Below are 27,456 nucleotides of genomic sequence, written 5' to 3' on the forward strand. Positions count from 1 at the left end.
TCAATAGAATTATTGGTAGGTGGAACTAAAGCCCCAAATGCAGCTGAGAGTGCAGCTAGCCTGGACCAGACTCCTACTCACAGTGTTTTGAAAGCAGCTGTCTGGAATTAAGGCTCTTGGGAAAAAAAAAACAAACCTGAAATCAATGCTTTTCAACTCACTGGGAGATGCTTAAAGTGCTTGTTTTAATTCTGGTCTAAAAGACACAGGGAGTTGCTTCTGAGGGGGAAAAACAGCCTGCAGAGAAAATGAAATGCCCTAATGCCTCAATTTAGACAATTGCTAAAGTTCAGTCTTAAGAATCAGGTTTTTAATTTTGATCTTCAATTATGAGAGAAAAGCCATTCACCTTGCTTACAAGTTGCTAAATTTTGATTTGGTTTCCAAGTCATCCCTAAATTCAGTCCAAACTGCACTTTGGATTTTATAACTCTCACTGGGAAAATAGTTTAGAGGACTACTGTTGATAGGCTTCCAACACTTTCCTATTCAAGACATCTGACTCAAACATTCCCAACAGGGGAACGTCATAAAGCCTGACCTTGAGAGTTGTCAAAACCCTGAATTTCTTTTGGTTTGGGTGTTGTTTTATTTTTCTGTTGTTGTTGTTTTTGTTTTGAGGGTTTTTTTGGTGTTTTTTTTTAATGTTTTTTGTTTTGGCTTGGTTTTTTGTGAATGAGAGACTATTTCAGCCACCCCTTCTGAGATTCAGGAGCAATCTCTTGGCCCCCCAGATCCTTTTCCACAGAGCTGCTCCCCAGCACTTTGGCGCCCATCCTGTACTGGTTATTTATCCCCAGGTGTAGGACTCTGCATTTCCATTTGTTGAATTTCAGATTATTCCTCTCTGGCCATCTCTCCAACCTGTCCAGGTTCCTCTGAAGGGCTGCAGAGATCTCTGGGGTACCAAACCCTCCTCCCAGCTTTGTTTCCTCACAGAACTTGCTGAGGAGATACCCAAACCTTTCAATGCACACTGCTCCACTTCCACCCCATCAGCTTATCACTTTATCACTTTATCTGCATTATGAAGAATATTAAAATCATTTTTAGAAGGAATTCAAGATAGGAAAAACTTTGTCAGACAGATGGCTGCAAGCTGAAGTTAGAATTCCACCCTAACAATCTGCACTTTAATAATTAAGCACTGATCGGCCCTTGTTTTAAGTTTCTCTTATAAATTATGTTTCTCTGATGTAACCTGGTAGAAAACTGACAAATCAAGAGATTTTTAGACAATTATTATCCCTCATACTGATGCACAGGATTATCTGTCTATCCAATGTCTTGGAACTGCAGGAATCCTTTTCATAAAGCATTTAAAAAGTGCCTGAAGTAGCTGAATTAGAGTAATTCAGGCATTTCCCTAAGGACTGCAGATATTATTCACAATGCACACACACCTCTTTTCTATAAAGTATTTCATAAAACTACTACATTTTTATGGTAAAGAAACAAGTTTTTCCTCAAAGAGTGTAAAATTCACTGAGAATGAGTCTCACATTTCTTAAGATGTCCAAATTTTGTAGCAAATAAGCAATTATTTGAATCCTGACCATGTTTAAATTATTCTGTAACCACACTTTAAAGTGAGACCTAAAAAAGCCAACTTAGTTTCAGCAGCTACTATAACATTTTTGCATAAAAAATGCACATTGCTCTTCTCCTTTGCCTTCCCAAATCCACCACCTTGGATGTGCACGTTCCATGGGCATTCTCCTTCTCAGAAGAACTGATGTAATTCATCTTTGGAAAATGAACAAGACAGCGAGAAAGCTGAAAATTCCCAGTGATGCCAGGGACTGGGAACTTGGCTGTGGCTTCTCTGCCCTTCTCAATACCAGGACAGAGAAGGAATAAGCACAGGAACTCTCCTCTGACTACAGGAAATTAAAACAAGGAGTTTTATACCTTGCTCTGGAATTTAGGAGCCTCCAAAGGGACCCAGAACCTGATACAGGAAGGCAGAGAAGCAAAATTATTTTGTTGCTCTTTATTTCTCAGAGATTTTATAAATCTGCAAGCCAAAGAGCATTCTCAGGTACAAACTCTGCTTGCTCTTTTATCCTTGTTTATTTTTAAAATGCATTTTCCTAGTTTTTCAAAATGCACAATTAGTTTCTAAAAAAAGGAAAGACAACACTGTTGGTTGATGGAAGAGGCCAGAACAAGCACCCAGAGTCATACCTGAATAAATAAATACAGGAGCCAAGTGCTAACAGGATGGGAAAATGACTGGACATTTGCATACTTACCTGAGAGAGTAATCCTTGCCAAAATACTATGTTTCTTTACATGAAGTGATGTGATTTAATGCTGCCATTTGAGTAAGTTTGTCTCAGAAACTGCTGTGAAGCTGAAAAGAAGGCAAATACACCTGCATTAGAGGTGTATTTTCCTCCTTGATGGGAAACTCTGAGTACCTTGATAAAAAATAACCTTTTCCCCTCACAAACTAGAGGAGGCTCTGAACTGGTTCACAGCTGCATCTCAGAGCAGGAGGTAAAAGAAGCTGAGCAAGAGTTCAGCCTTGTGGTTCCTTGCTTTAATACAACGCCAAGCTTCCCCATAAATCACTGGCACAAGGTGACTGAGATTCTGCCCCACACCAGCACCTTGCCACGGGGCTGCTCTCAGAGCTGGTCCAAGCCAGCAAAGAAAACACAGTCAGAAATCAGAGCATTGGCCAGAGCCTGGCTGAAGGGCTGTGTCCAGCCTCACCAGCCCTCACAGCTGTGGCTGTGCTTGGGCTCTCAGGATTTTGAGGTAAGAACACAGAAATCTATCAAGGTGTAGAGGTTTTGGTTTGCCAGTTTGAGATTTCCTGGCCAATGCACCAAAAACCTTCAGGACAATTCTCCTCCCCTTTTTCTTTACCAATTACAATGTAAAGAAACAAAGCCTGAAGCATCAGTCAGTTTACCATCTCTAGAATAGTCTTTCTTCAGTTCTTAGGAAGAGAAGCTCTCTGGACTGTGGTTTTTCTTTTTCTTTGGACCTGTTTAAACCTGCTCTGGACTGAACACCCAAATGCCATAAATGCCTCCCTTGCAAAACCAGGGCACAAAACTGCAGCAGAACTCTCAGTTTAGTAAAGATTTCCTATTTCCATTTCCATGGATTACAGCTAACGAGGTGCTGTGGTGCAAAACACTGGAAGTGACAATAATGCTTATTACAGACCAAGTGCTTTTCCCAAAAAATGGTCGTGTCAAGGTCAAGAGGTAGAAAAATCTGCAATATCAAGCATTGAATTTGCAGGCAAAGGTCAATGCAGCTGCTCCTTCTAGTGAATTCCTTCTCTGAATTCCTACCCATAGTCCAAAAAAAGCTTTAACTTGAAATACTTCCTAACCTCTGCATTGATTTGTTCAAGGAATGGACTGTATGGTCAATCAAGTAACACTGAAGTGATTAATTAGAACATCTTTAGTTCATTGAATTGTTATTATATGATATACCAATGAAGAAAACTGACCCAGTGACTCTTTTAGCCAGAGGAAAAAAAGAAAAAATTGGAGATTTCAAATGGGTTGCTTTCTAACCAAGATTTGCGGAAAAAAATCCACTTTTGTGCACTGCTGACAAATAGAAGCATTTTAACATCACTCTGAAACCTCTTGACATTGAAAATAGTAATTTTATTTTAAAATATTTTTTTAATAATCTAAACCTATAGGACACCTTTAGTTTTAAATTTCAATTTTGCAATGAGGACTGAAAGAAAAGTCAATTTTCAAATTAAGATCATAACATGCCATTCTGGGTATTGGGGTGATTTTTATATCACTGAGGAACATGTCTTACTGTGGGAAGAGAAATAGAATTGTGGGCAGCCTACACGAGTTGGATATTATGGTTTGAAAAGAAGGCTCCAAGCTGTAATTCAGCTGGCAGGAAATGACACCAGGACACAAATAAAAAAGGTAAGATAAAGTCAGCCAGTGGAAAAGTTGAGACTTCATACAGGGAGAAGATGGAGAGGTAAAACAAAGCTGTGGAATTGTAAGGATGCTGAAAACAAACATGGTGCCTCCTAAAGAAACAGAAAGAGTTGTGCCCTGCAGAGCACCCAACTTGCCATTGGCATAGGATTATGTCTGAGAGGAAAAAATACCAAACCAAAACCAAAACAAATAAACACTTTTTTCCCAGACTTCAAGTCCAATAAATGTGCTCTCAGGATTGAACTAGTATTACTACAAAGCAGCATAATCAGACAAATAACTGCCCCTGAATCACTTTCCTGTGCTTTGGAATACTCTAAATGAAACAGGCAAAAAGGTCTCTGCTTGATGGGGAAGCGGAAGGCACCCAGATGGAAATGCAGCTCGGATGGAGCTTCAGGCTGGCATCTTGTCACTTGGCTGCATCTGTGCTTGCCCAGTCAAACCAGAAGAGTGAAAGAGACTTCAGAGGATTTTCTGTCACACATCAGTCTCCCCAGGTCAGTCTGCAGCATCAGGCATGCCAGAGCAAAGCACAGAGATTTTGGCTGCAAGCAATTAAAGGAATAAATAGGAAGTCTACCCTGAACAGGGAAAGGAATGGATTTACATGATAAACACTTGCCCTGCCATATTCTTTTCACAATGGCAGTGTAAAAATGGATGACTTTTAGCTCTATAAATGCCTATTACTTCTGTAATTTCAAAAATGTCTGCAGTGTTTATGGCAGCTAAAACTGAGGAATGCATTGCAATGATTTAAAATGCTTCGGTTGGTTGTCCTGGTACTTTTTGAACAAGGCTGGTTGCTTTTCAGTCTTTTGAAATGCACCTGTGCTCTCTTAGTCTAAAAGCTATTTACAACAAGATAAGAAAAGCTGCCTAAAATGTTCTCATTAATGGTCTCATTAATTCTTATATTCTGTTATTTTTCTTTAAGCACAAACATTAAAGGAAAAAAAAATCTTTGTACAATTAGCTAAAGTCATAATCCTATAATTTTTTTTGCGTGCTACTGCAGGGGCTCACAAAATTATTCATTTTCCTAATTCTACAACTAGTATTAAGTGAAGATACTACTGTTTCCCCAAATTGCAAATTTTAGATTTTATAAAGTCAGGCCATACCCTGAGGTATCTGACATCTCTCCAACAAAGCAATCCTCAGTGAGACGGCTCTGCTTTGACAGAGAGAATCAAGACAGCTTTGACAGTACATCACTGAAGTGATTGTGATCCCTGAATATTTCCAGCTGTCTTTTCTGACCTGATTGAGAACTAATGTTTTTCCTTGCTTTTCTCATCACTGTCCATGTCACCAGATGTGTTGTGCTACCCACAGGTCTTTTTCCAGAGTGGCAGCAGGGAGAATACTGAAACTCAGGGCAAGAGACAGCAAAAAGTGCTGCTGCAAACTGACAGAATCAACAGAAAGGAATGAGTGCTTTGAGGTTGATTCAAACTAGGATCCATTTCCATGCAGAGAACACAACAAATTTCTTATCCAGCCCTTCCAAGTATGCAATACAGCATGGGTAATTTTAATTTGTAGGTACTGTTAATTATTCCTGTTCCATTAATAACCATGGGAACTTTTGGTTTTTGGTAGGAAATTAGAAATCAATTTGAAAAGTAATTACTTCATTAAATTTAGTAATTATGTGCTATAACCACCTCAATCTTCTTTAAAATGAATGACAAGATGCTTTTCTCATTCATTATTCTATATGAATTCAAAAAGTGCTACTTTCCTTTTTAATCTTAGGGCAATGAGGAAGAGCTATAGTAGACATTCCTGAACCAGATGGGTGGAAGAATTTAAAAACTGGAAATTTATGTCAGTACTGCAGCCAGAGAAAGCAAAATTGAGATATTTAATTGCTAACTTCAATGAAACATGGGCTCAAAGTCCTTTCTCTTAAAGACATTCTCTTGTTAAGAAGACACAGCACCTTCCTGAGCCTCCATTTTCCACATGTACATGTGAGAACAGAAAAAATGAAAGTAGTGTTTATTGAATCTTAAAGAAGCAAAATTTTTATTTTTTTAATCCAATGTGTGGTTTGTTAATCTGTCTGCAAAGAAAATTTTAGGTGAAAAGAACAGGAAAGCATCAAGGAAAGAACTCATGTCTGCTGAAACTCATTACAAAACTTCAGCCAACTCTTCAAAATACAAACAATTATATGTCCAGAATGCATGACTGAAAAATAGGCCTTAAAAATATGCAGGAGTTTTCACAAAAAGAAGGTTAACTAGTTAAAGGCTTCACTAAATGCCTCTCAGTTAATCAGCCACACTCCTCACACATATTCTTTTATCCAGTTTAGGGAGCTTCTGGCTGTTTTCACTCTGCCTTGTGTGTTAGCATCAAGGAGTCAAACCTAGTTATTTGCATGTTTTTCCTCCTCTTTCATTCTGTATTTCTGTGGGCTCATAATGCACCCTGACAGACTTTTTTCCCCACACCTTGAGTGATGAAAGGATGAGAGAGAAAGGAAAGTTGCCAGAACATCAGTAAATTGGGATCTGTAAAAGTGAGGTGGTTAAATATTCAACATAAGCAGTTGCTGTGGCGCCAGAAAAGCTTGAGAAACAGCAGAGGAAGTGAGCAGCTTCATCATTCCTTGAGATTGCTGTGGGGACTGTGCAAAACATCATAAATCTGTGGTTTAGTTAGAATGCAGAACACATCTATTCTCCCATTAACTTGTGGGCTCATATGTGCTTTTGTTTCCCTGGTGTGGCAGAGCCCCTGCTGGGCTCTCACAGAGTCCTGAGCATGGTTTCTGTTTGCATTTGGGGGCCAAAATTTTGTCTGCTGCTGAAGCAGGAGGGAAAATGTCTCAACAGCATGGAGAGGGCCCAGGGTGAGAGATGGGACTGGGAGAGGGCAAGGATGGGCACACTTTAACTACTCCCAGTCCTCTGCCAGCAGACATTGAAATAAGCAGAGATTTGACACAGTTGAGTTCCCTGTTTTCAGCACTAAGAAGCCCTGGGGAAAACTGATCTTCTGGAGATGCTTCCTTTTGCTGCACTGTGGGCAAAACCCTGGTCAAGCTTTCATCTTTCTTCATTCTTTCCTGCAGAGAGGTAAATCCATGTTTCTTGTTCTATCCACAGCCTCTTTAAGAACTTTCCATACACTTGAGAAGTATTAATAATTATTTTCTCCTACTTCTCTTTCCATAGCCTTTTAAAATTTAACCTGTATGTAGCCTTCATTAGCTCTTCTGCGTAGTTATTAGCTTACAAGAACTTTAATATTTCTTGCTCACCTGTAGACTTTTTAAATCAGTCCACATGTTCCCCAAAGTGTAATGTCAAAAAACTGGATGAAGCCTTCCAATGGGTGTCTTGCCAGTGAACAGCAAAGGAATTAATTAACATTTCTTATTTATATTCCAGGTATCACTGGTTAAAAAAATGTCATCCAACTTTATGCTGTAGCTGTCGACACCTGACCTGGAGAGTCTTTAAGCTCCTTTAAAGTGAATGTCCTGACTTTGGGGTGTGACACATCTGAGGTTTTTACATCTAAACTTTAAATTAGTTGGTGGAACTGCTTCTCTGAAGTGCTTGTTCATGTTGGTTCATGGGATCATAGAGTGGTTAAAATAAAGGCACTCACTTGGAGCGTGAAGGACTGCTTTTGTCCAGATAAATAACATCATTCTTCATTTGCCAGCTGTTTTATTCTTTTGGATACTGGAGAATATAGGAATATGGATACCTTGACCAGTATCGTTAACTCCTGTCTCCTGCACCCACCAGGAGATATAGATATATTTATACAATATATAATTCAGGAGCCTCTTCACACACAAAGGCATGCTGCAAGTCACAGAGAACTTCTCAAACATCCATTCCATGTGTAGTAAAAGACCAAAGTTTTGGTTGCCATGTGCTTCAGAAAAAGGGGAAGGATAATGATTCCTCTGTGCTCCTGGCAGAGCACATTGATGAAACAACCCTGAATGCCCCTAAAAAGCAGAAAAGGACTATACCTATCCAAGGGGGTCAATGTTTGCTGCCAAACTTACAAGGAGTTGGAGTTCTCTGCCATCCTCAAATCTGGCAGTTTTTATCTTGTGTGGCTGAACACAGCACAGATGTGTCAGGCTAAAGGAAACCCTGCACCCTGAGACCACAAACAGTAATTTAAAGGATCAAAAAAAAAAAAAATAGTTTCTGGTTTGTATATACATTTGTCCCCTCCTGAAACCCTGCACCACACACATGTCAAGTGCAGTCCTACAGTTTTGTTATAATTGTTTTTCTGCTGTCCTTATAGCGAGGGGCTGCAAGGGTAGAAAAATGCAGATTTGGAGTAGCTCCAGTAGTTCAGTCAATAAGGAGGCTCAGTCCTCCTTTCTCCAGATACTGACACAATTTAATTTTCTGCACACTTTTTTTGAGTAAAACAAATAGGCTTTATTTTTTTTTTTTGCCTGAATTGCAGCTAATACTACATGCAAAATGTTGCAAGAGAAGAGAAGTATTAGCATTTCTGAATGAAAATATGACATTTTATATACCCTTAAGGAAAAATATTGGTAGCTCCCTGGAGCTACCCTGACCAATTTAATTTACCACATCAGTACACATATGAAGTCAAAACTTCCCACTGCCTTTCCATCTACACATAAAACTCAGAGTATCAGATTTTTTTTCTTCTTGTGTGTGTCTTCATTATATTTCCTTAGACCTGGTATTGAATAGATATTCACATGGTTGCAGTTCTGGTCTCATTTAATTTGATCTCTGCATTTCACCAGAATATAATTATACACTCAATTCTTAAGTGGTAGAAGAAGGTTAAAGCCAAAAAGTGGAGGCTGCCCAAAAGCATTAAGGAATTGCAATATTTAGGTAAATAAGTTGAAAAATTGAATGGATTTCTATTCTTTATGACCTTTGAGCCAACAAAGCCCTGTAGCAGGTAAGCTCTGAGTCAAAAATGAAAAATTTCAAACCATCCCTAACCAGAGGATATCTAAGCCAAACCTAAAGGTGTGAAAACCAAACACCAACTACAGAAACTCTTTTTCCTGCTTCCAGGTTCATATCAGATCACTTGGTTTAGGATGAGATGTTCAAATGTTCTAAACTGTGGGCATTTCACCCCTAGGAATGAGGAAAGGCTCTGCTGATCCTGAAAAGTTTTGGTTTTATGTGTCTGGGAATGTCACAAGACCTGAATACTGCTTTTAAAAGAGTCTAAATCAGAAATGTGGAATGGATCACCCTCACCATAAAGCATCTCTCAAATTGCTACACAATTGAAGTTAATTTTACATTGTTAATACAATAAATAACTGAAAAAAGTTGGGAATTATGTGCTCAGAGTTCTTGTATACCATGTGCCAGGTTTTCAACCTAATTTGGCCCAAGCAGATTTTTCACTAACACTTTGATTTTTGGAAGCATGTTCTTTATTCCTATGTCACATCTTGATAAATAATTTTTATCATTGCACGGCATTAAAATCTCCAGTTAGGAGACATTTAAAAGAGTAACATATTTCCACTTCAAATATAGAAAGAAAAGCAAGGGAAAAAATTGGTGTGTGGTGCTGAGGGAGAGCATCAGAGCAAAAATCTTTGAAAGATGAGGCATATGAAACTGGCAGGCTGCCTGGCTGCCTGATGTTCTCTTTTAGGTTCTTGCTGAGACTTACTTGAATTTCAAATTGTTTTCTAAGCTGCTGAATAGCAGGTGCTTGCTAACCAGCTCATAATGAGTACAGAGGTCCAGCTCCTTGGAGGCTTCTCACCCTGCTTTTGGCTGTCTCCTGTACTTGTGGAGAAAAAGCACTGGACCTGGAAATTCATAATTTTAATTGAAAGCAAACATGCATGAGATAATTTCGTAGCCTTCTGAACATAGAGGGCTAAAAAAGAGAGCAGGATGCTGTTGCTATAGGACATGTGAAAGCACAACGTGAGCCACTGATATTTGAAAGGTAAAGAAGAAGAAGGTTTATTCTCTGACTCCAGCATTTATACTTTTCCAAAGGTGACAGTGGATTGGAGGGTGAATGTGCCACCTCTCCAAAGACATTGGACAAACCACTAGTACATCAAGTTTCTCCACCCCTATGAAGGAATGCAAAACAATATGTTGTTTATAGAAAGTTGTGTGAGAAAATTTTCTAACAGAATGTAAACTCCGAAGGCGTTAGAAAATCTTAAGAATCAGGGTGACATCTCAACCTTCTTAGTTTAAAAGAAAAGGAAAAATGAACTCATTTCAGTTCAGTGTCTGTTCATGGAGGAATTATCAGAGTGATCACTCACATCATCCTCAACTGAGTCATCACTCGACGATCCATCCCTTTGATGCCTTTCAGTTTGGTCATGGTTTCTATGTTGGTCGGGTTCTGTCTCTGTGGTTGCAGATCAGGACGAACACACTTCAAAGGTACCCAGCGTACCCCAGTATCTGTGGACACACAAGCATTCCCGCGCCCCGAAGCGATAAGGTCATAGGGACCTTCCCATTGTTTGGTGACTAAATTCCGCACTCGAACTTTTGCTCGAGGCTGATATGCCTCGTCTGAAGCCTGCAACGAGAGATGATGATTTAAAATGACAGGGTTATTTGAATTCTGCTGCACTGTAAGATTGATGGTGTACAATGCTTTCTCCAACAAACTGTGTGGGGTCTCACCCTGCATTCCCCATTTTTGTTTTTGAAGAACCCGCTTCAGAGTACCGTGAGAGCGTTCTACAATAGCTGGGGAATGGGCGATACCAAACTTGTGTGACACCCCCCACAACTGCCTAAGCAGGACCATTGTTGGTTTTCACAGCAGAAGGTCTGCCCAGAATGGCAAAGGCCTGCCTCCAGTGGGCAATGACATCACGAGCCTTTTCTCCAGTGTGAGCAGAAGCCCACACTACAGAGGAGAACGTGTCCACCGTGACATGCACGTAATCGAGCCGGCCAAAGTCGGCAATCTGGGTGACAGATGATCTTAATTTTTTGCTATGTATGCGGTGATATATTTGAGGATGTGTATATTAGAGCTGAAACCAGGATGTTTGCAAAAAATGCCAAAATCAAGCATTCAACATGTTTTTTTTTTTACCTGGGCAGGTTCTTGTTCCAGGATGCTCATTCTAGAGGCAAAAAAGCTGAGAGACATCACTCCAGGCTCTTTCTTTTGCCTAATATCTCTCTAAGGTTTAATCACAGAACATAAGAAATTAGAGTCTTCACTAAATTATTCCTTTTTTTTTTTCTCACCCTTCCCCCATTAATCCTAGATTAATGGTTTTAACATGTTATGGGACTTTGTGAAATTATATCTTTGCAGCTCTGGAATGTGTGTAACACATAAAATGTGCAGTCTGCTGTAAAATTGCCACGTAACTCCCCAAAATGGCGCCATTAACAATGCAGTAAAGTCAAGTGACACTGAGGGCAATAACTGGCAGAGGGGAAAAAAAGCCAAGCACAATATAAAGATCAAAAATAAACCATAAAAGCTGAAAGTCTCCTCAGCTCCACAGCTGGACTCAGTCGTCTGACTCTGTAGAAGTCCCTCTACTCTTCTCCTCCACCACAGTTTTCCATGGGAAAGGGAATCCAGCAGGAATTTTGGAAGCAAGTCCCAGGTGACAGAGACGATGTCTGGGATATCACAACTTCAGTTTAGCAGAGCCATGATTGTCTTGTCCATTGCTAGCCAAATAGGAGAGGGAAACTGAATAATGCCAGCCATGTAAGCAAAATAAAATTTATTGTTTTTATGTTCTGCAAATTGAGATGTAACATTTTGCTATTTCAAATAAACATATAAAGTATACTTTTCTTTAGAAGAACAAAGTATTTAAATAAGTTTGCAATGATTGTCATGATAGCAAAGGAACCTTTATTTACAAAAAACTGCAGACTGACCAGCACCTAGTTCAATTCAGTGTCAGCCCATTGATTCATGGAGGCTTTGTTGATTTATTGCAGTCAAGGATCTCATCCAACATTAATAAATTCCATTTTAAATGAATTGTAGATATTGCAGTATCTTAGGTTTGCTTTTCTTATTAAGCAGTGAACTGATTGCATAACCTATTGAGTGAGGAATTTATGTATTCTCATTACTGAGGAGTTATCTGCAATGCTTTATTGATGGATTTGTGTCAGATAATCCATAATTATCAGTGGCTAAAAATGACTGAAAAACTACCACAAAAAAGTCAATGAAAATGTTGATGGAGAAAAAAGTAATTCTGTATTTTGCCCAACACAAAATATGATATATAAAAGCCATTCCCTTCAGGCCAGTGAGGAGATAATCTATTTTGATAGCTCTTCTCATGAATGTAAAGCCAATGAAAAATTGGATATTGCATTGGAGGTACAAAGAGGATGGAATGAGAAGTGGTATTTCTTTGCCAGGTGCAGAAATGTCATTAGCACAGGACACTTCTCATTGATATGTGGCAAAATAAGGTTTTCTTACCTGTGGAGGAGTTTTTTTTGGAATTTTTGGCCCTTTGCATCCTGTTTGTGCCCCTTTCTCAAGAGAGAGCTCTGGAAGTGAAGTGAGGTAAATGGATAATCCCTGCTTGGGGAACTGGCTGGTGAAATTTAGGAGATTTGACAGAGGTTTTCATTTATGCAGTCCTGTCTGCCTTTGTTTTCTTTGGAGAGAAAAGCAAAGCAGATTCCTGAACCTCAAAACATTTCTTCACAATCACATGGGAAGATCTATTTCCTTGGGCTTTTGAGCAAAGGGATCATGATGAAACTCATGTATTGGGAAAAAAAAAAAAAACAAACAAAAAAAAACTGTGATTTTATTTTTCTTTGCTTAGTAATATATCTGTCAGTCCTTCAAAGTATAGATTTACTATGTTGTAAAGGCCAGTTCAGATGGAAATACACCCATTTTCCTTGCTGCATGTGCATCACCAGTGCAGCTGCCTCAGCCTCTTAATTGCTTGTTGGCCAGTGGGAGCACATATTTGAGGGGGGATTTGGGTGAATAGGGAAAGAGTGACCTTGTGAGTGGCTCTTGAGAAGATAATTCCCTGCCTACAAGGTTTGGGGAAATAATATGAAAGGACAGTTGTGTGTCAGCTAGAATGACTGTCTCTTTTATTTAGCTTCTGGAAACAGCAATTCCAGAAGTGTGTCAGCTGTCTGCATCATCTCCCTGCCCATCACCAACAGCTGGGGTTTCTCCTTCCAGTTTCATTATCCTTTAAAGCACCCTTCATCAGTCAACCATTTTTTCACATTAAAACCCAGTGAGGGGAGCATTGCTCACATGTCCCTATCTGTTAGAACACAGTTGGTTTGAACTGTTCCATGTAGGGGAAATGATTGAGAAGATGTGCTTTGCTTCTTGGTGGTGTGGGTTTTTACTTTCACCTTCTGGGCATGAAACAATGCAGATTCAGTAAACAGATCTAACTGTGTGTAATGAAAATTATTTCAGTGCTTTAGGTTCATTAGTCTCACAGTGTGAACTTTAATAAAAATGAATTTGACTTGATTAGATGTAATTACAGCAATTTGAGTTAAAGTTTGTGTACCCTTACATGCTTATAAAAAGGGTGATTATTTTAAAATATATTTGGGTAAATGACAGAGAAAAACACAAATGGATGTCATATAAATCAGTGGTGGTAATTCTTAGTTTACAGAAAAGGAACTTTTAATTACTGGGCCCAGCGGTCACTTCACTCTCTAGTTAGACAAAATTACTGATCATCCACCTTTAATAACCATGACCCCTGCATAAAGTCTATACTTTTTGTTTAAGCATGGAGGCAGCACAATCAGTGGACATTTGAACATTTGAGCATTTTCAGGGGTTGCACACGGTACAGAAGTCACAGAATTGGTGCCAAAACTTGTGTATAATTGAGTCAATCTGTGTTCTCTACACATTATAACTAATGGCGATGGTCTCACCAGCACTGGACACCTTGTGCTGCATCTTTAGCTGAAGGGCAAGAAGGATCTACACACAGGGAAAGCAGATTAACCTGCCCTGGCAGGTCTGAAGAACCCACAGATCTTTGCAGTCACACCCACCCCTTTTGCCTGAAACATCCGTTTCACCTTTTATAAATTTTGTTTTTCCCCTCCTCTGTCCCCATAGGATTTTCTCAGTGTAGTGGAAGGAAGGCATCAGAACAGAAACACCCTGCATGTGAGGTCCCACAGCCAGGCCCACAGTCCCCTAGTTTTGTCAGCTTTTATTTTCAGTGTACTGCAGCATTGTGCAGTGCTCACAAAAAATCATGTCACATTCTGAGATCAAGTCTGATTGTCAATCCTTTTTACCAATAAAACACTGCAGATCTGCAGAGTAGTCTTGCTTAGAAAGCTTGGAAATAAGAAATTTCCCAATACTGTGCAGCCAAATTACCCATCCAGTCTACATGTGAAGGTCACTTTGGAGGGCAAGATGGCCTTTTTCTGTTTTGCAGTGCTTCTGTCTGTCTCCATCACCCTCTACTGTTTAAAACCACTAAAAAAGGGATAAAACTTGTACTAGCAACTGGCTTCAACACAGAAAAAAGGCCTGGTTGGTGCCTTCTGTGAGAACCTGATAGTGCAGTTGTTTGAGGCACAAACTGCAATCAAAAGTAGAACAGTTCTATTCTGCTTGTTCTTAAAAGGTAGCGAGAAGTAAATAACCATAAATAGTAAAAAGATAATAAACTCAGAAGAACCCACCACTTCAAAATGTAAAAATGTTGGAGAAAGACTTTGTCTGAAAAAATGTGATTTCCTTCAGTTCAAAGTGTGACCAAACAGAGCTGATTGAATGACCTCCTCTCGAATAGGAAGGTATGTGGGGTATTATATCTCCAACAAGCAGAAAACTTGTGCCTGTTTGATATGAGTAATACACAGAGAACAAACTGTGCTCATTCACATTCACCTTGATGAAGGTCATGTCTGGGAACTGGAAATTGTGAGAATCAGAGAGTTTAGACAGTTTGAGCATGTCTAATTGCAAGACCATAGCATTATGGCATTTGGGTTTGAAGGTGGCATCAATGTCTGAGGACCAAAATACTGATTTTCTTTTTAAGAAGCTCACCTCCTATGATAAAGCTGTTTCTTCCACTAGGCAGAACAGATGAGACCAATCAAAGCACCATGTTCTTGAAGTTGCAGGTTGGAGACACAAAAGACAAAGCAGTATTAGATTTAGACTTTGTGAATGACATGGAGTATGAGCTAAAAGTAATTTAGGTGATAAGCAGTGCAGTTACTCAACCCTTGATATCGCTAGTAATCATTTTAAAAATCACTCTGTGTCTCTGCACAGTTTGCCAAGCAGCAGTATTTGTTTCTTCCTGTAATTCAAATTCCCCTGGGAGATGCTGTTTTTACAGGAGGCAGGGATTAGCAGCCCTGTTAAAGCAGGCCTGAAGTTCTGGAGGAGGGAGCAGCTAAGAAAAATGAGATTGCCTTAAATGGGGATCATGTACACAGACAGCCAGGGGCTAAAACAAGTCTGGCTAAATATACAGCATGTCTTTATTTTGTGTTCTGAAACTTGTCAATATGTAAACTGAATAAAACCCCAGAAAATCAACACGTAAACATCCATCATTCCCTACGGAACATATTTAGCACCTCTGAATTTTAAAAGGTTAGCCTGTTAACCCTGGGCTTATGGTTTGAAATGGTTGGAAGCCACCATCTGTTTTAAAGACAATGAAATTTTATTCTATTCAGTTTACAGATTGAAGATAAACTAGGATGATTTGCTGAGCCCATTGCTGAGCAACACAATCTCCATAGATGAGAGTCCAGAGCTTTTGATTCCAACATACTATTTGAAAGTGTGCCCTTTATTTCTTCTTTTTAATCCACAGATCACTGCTCTCTCAGTCAAAATTTGGTTTGTATTTGTTTGGTTGTTTGTTTTCCATTCCCTTCCACTCCTGACTGTTTTGCTAGCTCAGTGATTTTGCCATTTATCTTCTAGTGAGAAAGCATGGATTCATGAATAAAGGCCTAAAATTAATTAGATATAGAAATAACATGACAGCTTTTGATATGCTTTTCATAGAGCAAAATCTTCAAGAAGAGAGGTTCAAACAGAAAGACAATGAGTAGAAGACCCCAGTCCTCCCCTGGAAGGCCTTAAAGGCCTTATTTTACAGAATAAACCTGTGAGACCATCCAGAAAGAATAAAGGAAAAAGCAGCCCCAGTCTAACATGACCAAAGCAATAACTTCAGTGTCCTCTGGCAGCTACAAGCCCATTCAGAGATCACTTTAAAAAGGTATTACCTGCTCAGTGCACAGAAAATGATGATGGGAATATGATCTGCTGTGCTTGTTGCTGGTTCCCATAATGGTTATTCCACTCTGAGGCAGATTTTAAGAAGTTTACCAAGCTAAATCCTTTCTCCTCAGTTTGCAGCCTTCAGGCACTTCCTTTCTCCAGTGTCTTCACTCACCTTATTTCAGTTTTTCTCAGATCAGGCATTTAGAAAGCTAGAGCTGATTCATACATCTAATTTAAAGTCACTCAGATCCTGGATGGATTTGGGTCAGCTATGGCCACCTGGGGAATGCTACTCTTTTTATGCTGTGGTTAAATTTTATTCTGATAATACATTAATTAGTGATTAATATTAGCTGAATGACCTGTGTTTTAGGAAGAAAGAGGTGCTCTGTGTGTGTGTGGAGACAACACAATAAAGTGCTAATTTGTCAGGGGCTAAAACACAAAGAAGTGAGTGGATCTGTTGGATTTTCTGGAATGCCAAGCTATGGAGCACCTTGGCCTGGTGTATGTCTGGCTGCACAAGTCCTTTACTGTGTAGGACTGGATGCCATAAAATCCCTGTGCCTGCTGTACTCGGCATGCAGTGAACAGAGATAAACAAAAGTGACTTCACCACAGCCTTTAGTGAACCACCCTTGTTGTCCATCCTCCGGGGCACCGATGATTCCTTTTCTATTTTGTGATGGAAGTTAATCTTTGCAATTTTATGTTTACCATCCACTCCAAATTCCTCAGTATAATCTCATTTTGGGATGCTTCTACCTTTTTTAAGGGATGGTGGGACACAGTAATTGCATGTCTGTCTCCATACGCCAGTGGAAAAACTGTAAGTATATCTCATTGCATACAGAAGGCCCAGCTCTACAGAAGAAGAAACACAATTAGAATCTATGGATTTCCCATTTTTTCAGGCCAGTTCTGACATTTATTTTCTTGGGATGTCTTGTCAGATTTCTCCTAGGGACTGAATGAAGACTGAAAGTAGATATTCTCTTTTGGATGATTGACAGAATGTGTGGTTAGACAACTCTTTTTAGAGTCAGACATAACCCCAGCAGAAGGGATCTCAGAAAAAATACTGACTTTTTTGTAGCAAAAACCTCCCTCTCCCCTGAGTACCATTCTATTACAGTGATTGCTGACAGAATAAAGAACTATCAAAACAACAAGGTTCAAAATAAAACTCGGGAAGCTCTTATGAAACATGAAAGCTCTGTGCTTCAAAATTCTGGACTGAGGAGAGCACAATGTGTGCACAGTGGAAAGTTTGGAAGGAAATAAAATAGATCAAATCCCCGTGTTAAAACAAAGAAATCTCTAAGAAATATTTATTATGCATCAGACCAACTGTAGTCTAATGATCACAGTGAACTCATTTCCAGTGGCATATATAAACCCAAATGTTAATCAGGAGAGGGGTGGGAGGAGGGAAATGGCAGTGCATGACAGAGCTGGGTTATGTCACCACTCCCAGTGCTGAAGGTGACAGACAGGGAACAGAAAAACCTCAAAAGCCAGGAAAAAAGTGAGGCATATTTAATACCTGCTACCCCAGAATCCTTGCTAGGGCAGCTTTTGGCAATCTCAATGACAAGAAATGGAGAGAAAAGTAGTGGGTGGGAAGATTTTAGCCAAAGGGAGGAATTCCTTCCATGCCAGCTTTTTGCCTGAGAGCAAAGGGAAGAGGAGAAACACTTCATCTCAGCCAGAGGCTGTCACATGTAATGAATCTTTCCTAGGATGAGTATTTAATTAGTTTCAAGGGATTATGAACCTTGAGTTTATAATTTTCACTTACCTATGCACCACTTGCTACAAGTAGAAATGAGCATCTCAGTGGGGAAGTTCTTTGATTCCTCATCAATTTCACTGATCCAAAACCATTTTGTGCAGAGGACTGAAATGTGAAGCACCATTTTACACTACATCTAATCTAATCTAATCTAATCTAATCTAATCTAATCTAATCTAATCTAATCTATAGCAGGGATTTGTTACCCAAATTCCTTGTCTTTCCCTAGAGCATAGTGGATCACTGTATCATACCTGCAGCTTGTGTATATACTATTATGATATATATATTTAGGAACTCAAAAATTTTTCTTTGCCTTGGTCCTTTATGTCATTACTGCATTGATCTACTGTGTTATTTTAACTGGAAAATGATAATTATACTTACTCCTCAAAGACTGTTGAATTACTGATGAGATCTGCTTAATACATCCTTACATTTTCTAATGTTTACTAACCCAAATTTATATTTTGTGAAATATTTAAGAGATATCCATGAGAATTTAAGACTTTTTCTTTTTTTTGAGATTTCATTGTCATAATTTCTCCTATTTAATTCTTCAATCACTGTAAAAAGTAAAGGATATTTATTTCTGCATAAAACCTAATTCATGCTACCAGTAGATAGAGAAGGAAACAGGGACGGAACTGATCATTCTAAAATCTCATTTTTTGTTATTTGGGTTTTTAATGAATGATTTTTTTTTTTCATTTCCAGAATAGCATATCATTCAAGTAGCTTGAAAGATTTTCTGATTTGAGAATTGTCTTGTGTTCTGTCAAAAAGAAAAAAAAAATAAATAATTCATATAGGACAAAGAGTTTATAACTTAGTAACTGTAAAAGATTGTAATTCTGAAGAGTAATAATACCATTCTTAAAGGAAAGGAAAGGCAGGAGAACAGTTTTGCAGGTTTTTATAGAAATGTATTTTGCAATAAGCACTGATTCAGGCAATGCTTTTTTTTCTGGTATAAATCGATTTTTTTTGCCAATCAGGAGATGCCATCACTGCACCTACTCAAAATAGAGACAATAGTTATTTAAGTGTATGAATACAAACGCTCAATGTCAAATTCAGCTCTTCTTCAGTTGTTCACCATGGAAATAAATTAATCTGAATGTCTGAAATATCCCATTTGTCTGTTATGAAGTCATTTATGGCTTTAAAAATGGGAACCAGGACTTAAGTATTGCATTCCATTTCATAGTATTTTATTTTACACTGTTTCTCAGACATCCACAAAGCCAAGAATACTTGAGGATTTAGTCCATAGGTCTTTGGCCTGGGTGCTTATTAAATGGAATGCACTATACAGTACAAAAATAGATATCAGCAAAGAAATTTGTCTCCATTTACAACTGTCCTGTCAAGATATGTCCTGTTCTGTTACTGCTGCATGAAAATCTGAACTCAGCTTCATCCCTGACTGCAGCACAGCTTCAGGAGATGCATGTACACACACACAGGGACTGTCCTATATTCTGCCTCAGCATCTCCTAATCTTGTGCTGAGCTGTGGGCCTGCCTGCTGACACAGGTGCTGTTCTGAAATAGCAAGCAGCAAGGCTGTTTGTGGGACTGGGAAAACAGGCATATGATACTTCCAGAGGAGTGTCTTAAAATGGAAATCAGTGCACTAACTCTATTTTTTTCATAGGTTTTCATGTCATCATTAATTTTATCAAAAGAGGATGCAGCTTTTCTATAAACTTGTGGCAGGGGAGGAGATTTTATTTAGCAGTTAGAACTTTTGTGTCACTCAGGATATCAGAGGGATATGAGAAAATATATTTAAAAACATCCTCAGTGGATCCATTTTTAAGTTAATTCCACTCAGCAGATGCCCTTCCTAAACTACTTTCAAATGACTGCATTGCTTAAGTTCAATTTCAATAACTACTAAATAGCACTTTTTGTAGTGACATGCACGAACTAAACTCTCCATTAATATCATCTGGAACAGCTTTCTGTGGATTCTCTCTTTGTATGGTCTTCAAAGGTTTCCATGAGAAGAAGCTGCTTGATTTCTGTATGGAAATCTGACATTTAGAGTATGAGGCAAATGAGCTGTAAAGAGGATGGGTCAAGTAACATCAGTAGGTTTTAAGTACCTTCCTGTTTATTGGAAGCATGACACTGATTAGGAGCATGAAGTAGTGATGCTAATTTATAATTTCTGTTTATCAGCTTGCACACGACTGGATTGGGAGTGGCAGTCTTCAAAGATTTGCAAAGAACCAGAGAAAGTGGCAGTGAGAGCATTTACCTTTGTGTCACATCATTATTGGAGGCACTGGCACCACTCCCTGCCAGCTTCTCCCCCTCATTCCTGTAAAACAAGGCACAATAAAGGGTTTGAAAGGCAAGGACAGGTTTTATGCACTCCACCTCTAACCCAGCTTGGTTCTTTCCCACTCTGTAACTTGTGTCAGTGCCTGCCAGGAGCTGAGGATGCCTGTGTTTGTGCAGCTCCAGAGGGTGTCACTCATTATTGGCACCATCTGCTCACTTCAGTGACAACATTTCCCATCTCCTCTCCTGGAAGGTAAATAGCTGCAGAGGAATCCCAGCAGCTCTGCTGCAGGAAAGAAGTTTTGCCCACATACTGTGGGAATCCAGGGCTTCCCTCTGGCTGCCCTGGAAGGTCTGGAACCCTGGCAGGGGGTCAGGAACCCCCTGGACAGAGCCCCCAGAGACACTGTCTGGGATCTCTGTCCATGGAAAAGAGTTTTCAATCTTACAGGATGAATTACCAGCTCTGAGTGTTTGATATAAGTAATAATTAAGTGTGGCATGGGTGCAAAAGTAAAATTTTAGGATTCTAGATTAGGGGTCCAAAGGGGACAAGATGGAGGAAATTGGGTGTGTCTTGTCCTTTTTCTCCTTCTTCATGCCCTCCAGGTTTCACTGTGGTGTTGGCATTTTTCTGTTGGTTTAGGCTGGGGACACACTATCCAACATAGGTGACAGATATTGGCACATTATTGTAAATCCAGCCCAGGGAGTTTCTGGTATTTAATGTTTGTAACATCCCACTGAGGGCAGAGCCCCACACGCTGCCCTGCAGGACAGAGCTGGGCAGGGCAGCAGAACATGTTAGAGATAAACAGAATAAACAACCCTGAAACCAGCACAGACCAATTATGGCTTCTGCTTTGGCAGCAGGGCTGAGAGACAGAGACTTTCTACAATCTCGGAATCATCAATACCACAGATTCCGACAACATACTATGAGATTTTTTTTTCTCTCTTTGCTTCCTTCCTTGTACTTTGTGCAAATATGCCACATTCCCATGCACTTGAAGGTAAAATAACTTCCTGAAAAACAAAATAGAGGGGTCCATTCATTTTTGGTACAAAGTCTGTGTGTCTGACTTACTATAATAAAATATGTTATGCTTGCCGGAATAAAAAAATATATTGCATATGTAGCTGTCCCCTATGTACACAATTATGCTTTCCTCATGACAAATAAGAAGTCAAATTTCATGGAAATGAAACTTGAACCCAAAATGTGGTCAATATTTGGTTACTTATCAGCTGACAGAGTTTATAAGGAAATACATGTGCAGTTTATAAGGAGGAAAGGGAAAAGTATAAGGGATTAACCACTTTTGATACTTGGTAACAAACTAATGTTGGGTGTTACTAACTATTCTGTGACACAAGAGCAATAATTACCTTAAGTGCTTTGAATCATTTACCAGCTCTCTACAATTTATAGCTCATGCTTTATAGAACTTCTAAAGTTAGAAAAAGACTGAAACTGTAAGCACAGGAAACTTCTCCAGTGCTTCCTCTGTTACAATACATAATAAGGAAAAAATTCATATGAGCATGCAGAAATATGTCTGCCAAAATAAGATGAAGTTCTTAATTTACTCTGCAGTCTTGAATTTTATTTCTTCACGTAACTCTAAAAGGCAGAAATTTAATTTGTAAGCTGACTATTGCTTAATGAGTGCACATCTTTATTCCCTTTTTTCTTTATAGTAGTGTCACTGAAATGTCTCTGGAAAACAACTGGAACTTGCAAAGTTCTGGATAATAAATATGCCCTGTTTGGGTGAGGCAGAAGGCTGATCTATCTTTTAAATTGCAGTATAAAATAAAAATGTACAAGATTGGGTAAACATTGAAAGCATTTTGAATGTGGTAGCACACAGGTTTAGACGAGATAATTTTGTTCACACCAAAATATTGTTCAAAATGATGTTGTGAAAGCAAATTAATTCAACTACTTACCATGGACCAGAAAATATCAAATTACACTGAAATTTGTGTCTCACATACGCACTTTATTTTCATTTTAGTTTGCTTTTGCAAGAAGTTATAAAGATAAGTAGAAAAGGCATCTTTTGGAAAATGTTTCCTGTCATAAAAATCCGTGGCCACTATTACATATTAATGTATAGTGCATAGTGAATGAACAATTAAACATCTACAGTACTTCAAAAATATTTCCCTGTACTTTCAGAAATGAGGTAATATTGACAAACTAAAAGAACTCAAAGCTGTAATATTGAAAGAAAATAAAGACAAATAGGTTTCCAGATTAATTCCATGAATTGTACTGGCATTCTCTCATGGTAAAAAACATGGTGAGAACACTATAAAACAAAAGGTCTTACCAGCTAGAAAGTACTTTTTTACCTATAAGAGTAAAATAAATAGTTCAAAATAATTACAGTTCTTTGTTTCTCTAAAGTCTGCATGAGAAATCATAATTTACATGAATCTAAGGATATTTGGACTGAACAAAAGTAATGCTACAAATTTTGAGGTGAAATACTTTCCTACTGCAACTCTGTCCCTGACATAGGGAATAGTTTTTGTCAAGTCCATTATGTTTCCTTGGGCTAGACACTTGTTTTTGATGCCAGTGGAAATGACATTTGTTTATTCCATAGAAGTTGCCTGGTAAAAGGATCTGTACAGTGGGGAAAATTTAAAAATGCTGCAACAAGGAATGGTTAAGATACTGAGCTGTGACTCTGAGAATTTAATTTTTACACCTATCTTTATCTCTTTAGGCCACTTGGGTAATTCCACCTCTTTGGTCTTTATTTTCTCCTACAATTTAGCTCCAAAATAGGGGAGGAGGTGGGGTGTGGAGGTGGTGGGGTTTGCCATCTGAAAAAGCTTTCCAGCCCTAAAACCAGAAGGGAAGGGAAGGGAAGGGTCCAGGATAAACTAGTGATGACTGCTGCATGCAGGCAATACTTTAATATTTGTCATTTAGAACAATTTTCATGTAAAGTGGGGCTCTAGGAGTGCCCCTTGCTGGGGGTCAGTACAGCCTCCTGTTCTTGAACAAGGGGGAATTTCCTTCCTCCCTTTCTTCCCCTTTCCCTCAAGGCTGATGAGTGAAAATTAGCCAATATTAGCAAGACTTTTTCAGTCCAGCATTTAAAGCAGTGCAGGTCACATTAAGTGAGCACTCCCAAAATCTGTTGGATCTGCTGGGGTGGGACCAAAGGAAAGAAATGGGGCAAAGCTCCTCATGAAGAGAGGGCTGCTGCTGCTTTGTCATGAAGGATGCATGACCAGGACCTCAGCTACATGGAATTGGGACAAAAAGCCTTAAACTCTTCAGCAGTTCAATCTAGGGCACCTTCATTTTTTAGGGCAGCCTGATAGAAGCAGATTTAAGAGTGTAAAGCTGTGGGTTCATTTTATATTTCTCTGTTGTCTCCTATTAAAAGCATCTGACCTGTGCTTGACACAGAGATGGAATTAAATATATTCAGAGCAGGACACGCCATTTTCCCTAATCAAGGTTAGGAAAGGATTACCTCAGAAAGAACATCTTCCAGTGGCTGGCTTGTCAAACACAGCACCTGCAGTAAATACAGAGAAAATTAACTTTTTTCCTGTTATAGGTTTCAATTTACCTCTTTCCCTTGCAGTATTAGTGCTGTTTTTTCTTCATGCCAAAGTATTTTATGTCACTGAGACAAAATTTGCCACCTTTCTCCAAACAACTGCTCAAACTGGATGCCATTCTTATCTTACAAGCATTGTAAAAATTATTAGATGGTTTCTAACATCCAAATAACTTACACTCCCAACAAAGCAGTATCCTTTAATATTTTGAATTCTTGTGTCAGGTTAAATGTGATAGGAATGCAAAGGTGAACTTTCATGTTTTTAACAACGTGAAAAATATTGAAAGCACATTTCAGTCATTATCTTGATTTACAAATGGGCAAACATAACAAATGTTTCATATGAAAAAGAGCAGCAAAATTAGTAATCTAAGGAAAGGTTTCTTGTTTTTCATGTTCTTACTGGATTACTTTTCTAAATCCTTTTATAGAACATAAGTGAAATAAATGTTTCCTAAAAGAAAGAGCAGTAAAATTGGTAATGTGAGGAAAGAGTTCTTTCTTGCTTTTCATGTTGTTTGCTGGGTTATTTATCCCCATTACTTTTTTAAACACAGGCATCAGTAAAAAAGTTATATGGCACAGTAAGAATTTATGACCTGCAATTCACTGAGCAAAGCTCAGACAATGCTATTAGGTTTAAGTGATGTGACTAAGCCTGATAGTGATCGCTATAACAGAATAATTTGATTTTTTTTTTTTTAATGGAAGCATTCTGTGTGTTTTTCAAGCAAAAATCCCAGAAACTCACTGCCCAGCAGCAGCCACTAAACTCACTTGTGCAGAAGACCCAGCACAGTCGGAACAAGAATTCCATGGGGAAAAAAAAAGACTAGAATCCAGCTCTCAGCCAAAACCACAGACAAAACCAAATTCTTTATATTTTCCTTTCTGTGGAAATAGCAAAATGCAGCTGTTCTGTCAACACTCATAAAAAATAGAACTGTTGTATATGCAATGAGAAAGGGTAGTCTAGAATATTGAAGAAATTTCCAAATCCAAAGGATCAAATAGTGCATTTCTTAAAGAAAATACCAATATCTTTTTTCCCAGTAAAGTTCTCCACTGGAAGTTAGAAAACAGATCTATTGTACAATAGATTACTGTACTACAATTGCCATACTAAAAACCTTGCTCAACCACTATATATTAAATTTTATATATGTAAATTAGGAACATTATATAGCAGATTATTCTGCATTAAAATCACAGTTGTTTATACACTTGCCTAATTTTCGTTCCTGAAAACGGGTGGTCAGCAATTAGTTTCCTATATACCACATCCATTTTTGCAACTGTAATTTCTCTCAAAAGAGTAATGCCAGAACTTAGAGACACTGGACAGCAGAACTGCAATGTTTTATGTTCTCCACTATTAACTTGCTGGACAGCAAGTTCATTTACAATTTTATAAGCTTTATCTGTTTTAATTTTATTTTTAAATGACAATTTTATATTGCTGGGGGATTCCTCCTGCATGCTGTGTGCTGTGCAGTACAGCCACATCTGTTGATTTTATTTTGCACAAAAACTGCCCCCTCATAGCAACCCAGCTGAAACGAATGGAACTGATTAAGCAAGAGGATCTGTGAGTCAGGAAATTGGGGATTTGTGATGTTGTGAAGATCCATCAGTCCATCCTCTTTATCTGCCTGCCAGAGCAGGCTTCTCCATGCAATGCAGCTGCTTTTGGCCACTGGGCTTCAAATGGTGTTAAAATGGGACAGTTTTTGTTGGAATCTGAGGTATTGATGATCCCCAGATTGTAGGAAGTCTCTGTCTTTCAGCCCCGCTGCCAAAGCAGAAGCCATCATTGGTCTGTGCTGGTTTCAGGGTTGTTTATTCTGTTTATCTCTAACATGTTCTGCTGCCCTGCCCAGCTCTGTCCTGCAGGGCAGCGTGTGGGGCTCTGCCCTCAGTGGGATGTTACAAACATTAAATACCAGAAACTCCCTGGGCTGGATTTACAATAATGTGCCAATATCTGTCACCTACGTTGAACAGTGTGTCCCCAGCCTGAACCAACAGAAAAATGCCAACACTGCAGTGAAACATGGAGGGCATGAAGAAGGAGAAAAAGGACGAGGCACACCCAATTTCCTCCATCTTGTCCCCTTTGGACCCCTAATCTAGAATCCTAAAATTTTACTTTTGCACCCATGCCACACTTAATTATTACTCATATCAAACACTCAGAGCTGGTAATTCATCCTGTAAGATTGAAAACTCTTTTCCATGGACAGAGATCCCAGACAGTGTCTCTGGGGGCTCTGTCCAGGGGTTTCCTGACCCCTGCCAGGGTCCCAGACCTTCCAGGGCAGCCAGAGGGAAGCCCTGGATTCCCACAAGTTTTGTACAGAAGAAGGAATTAGCCCAGTTACTACAGACATATTTCAGCATGGAGCTCACCAAGCTCCATCAGGAGGTTGCAGAGCTGCTCTTCTCTTACTTCCAACCTCTCCGAGCATTGAGTTTGATGCTTTTGGGATGTACAAACCACTGTCTCATTGCTATGAAATGCAAAAATTAAAGAATCACAACTCACAAATCTTCAGCTACAGAGGTTTAGCAGCATGCCTTAAGGATACTGCAGCAACAAAGTGCAAAGAAGTGGTATCAGATCACCATGGCAGAACAAAAACTGAAAATTCAGTCAGAAATTAGGGGCTGGAAAAGACATGAGCTTTGGAAAGCAAAAATTAAAATAGGAATAGGAATTGCTAGCAATAGAAGAGGTTTGAATAGGAATTGCTAGCAATAGAAAAGTCCCTGAGAGGAGAAAATGGTAACTTGATTCTTCAGAAGAGACTTGCAGAGAGGAAGGAGCTGAAGCCTTCAATCCATCAAATTTCTTTAGAAATGAACTGAGGTTATGGATTTCTCAGTTTTAGCTCTGCTGAGTTCTGCCCAGCAGATTGAAAATTTTCATTAGTTTTGAATTTATAATAGAACCTGAACAGATTTAATTTACTCCAATTCCCCTTTTTTTTTGTGTATTTCTGATTATACTGCAGAAGGAGTGCAGCTCCGAGGAGTGACATGAAGTGACACTACCTAACTAGAAAAGAGACTTCACTTCAGGTTTCAGCAATTCCAAAAGGAGGATTGCAGATTTAAGTAATTCCCAAATCCTGAGTGTATTAGCTTTACAATTTTGGGCCATTTTAAGTCTCACAGATTCTTAAAACAAACAAAAAACAAAACAACAACAAAAACCAAAAGCGCAATTTCTGATATAATTCAAATTATAACTAACAAATTATACCAAGTAAGAGCAATTGTGTGCAATATTAATTGTAGGAGAAGGAATGTTTTTTACAGAAAATTAGATTGTGCTTTTCCTGGTTCATCCTGAATATTTTTTCTAGTTTGTGTGATTTCTTTGCAAGCATCAAATACTCTACTTATTGCCAGCTGTCTGCCGGGGCTAGGGGAAACATAAGAGATGAGAAAGAAACAGAAATTTATACTGAACACCTTTATTATGCTACATAACCTTGTCATAAATCTTTTAATATCCATCAGCTGCTCTGTTGTTATCATGCCCTTCT

At 38.8% G+C, this 27,456-nt stretch overlaps 1 long non-coding RNA gene across 1 annotated transcript; it reads right to left on the reverse strand.

The window, feature by feature from the left end:
* Positions 1 to 8,573: 8,573 nt before the first annotated feature.
* On the reverse strand, positions 8,574 to 23,859 carry LOC146768608 (uncharacterized). The gene is made up of 3 exons (XR_014950479.1): positions 23,813 to 23,859; positions 20,284 to 20,346; positions 8,574 to 18,790 (listed from the first exon to the last, which is right to left on the reverse strand). It is a non-coding gene; the product is annotated as an uncharacterized LOC146768608 (long non-coding RNA).
* Positions 23,860 to 27,456: the final 3,597 nt, after the last annotated feature.

This window comes from Lonchura striata, chromosome 1, assembly GCF_050655825.1.
Source record: "Lonchura striata isolate lonStrDom1 chromosome 1, ASM5065582v1, whole genome shotgun sequence".
In the NCBI taxonomy this organism is placed as follows: Eukaryota; Metazoa; Chordata; class Aves; order Passeriformes; family Estrildidae; genus Lonchura; species Lonchura striata.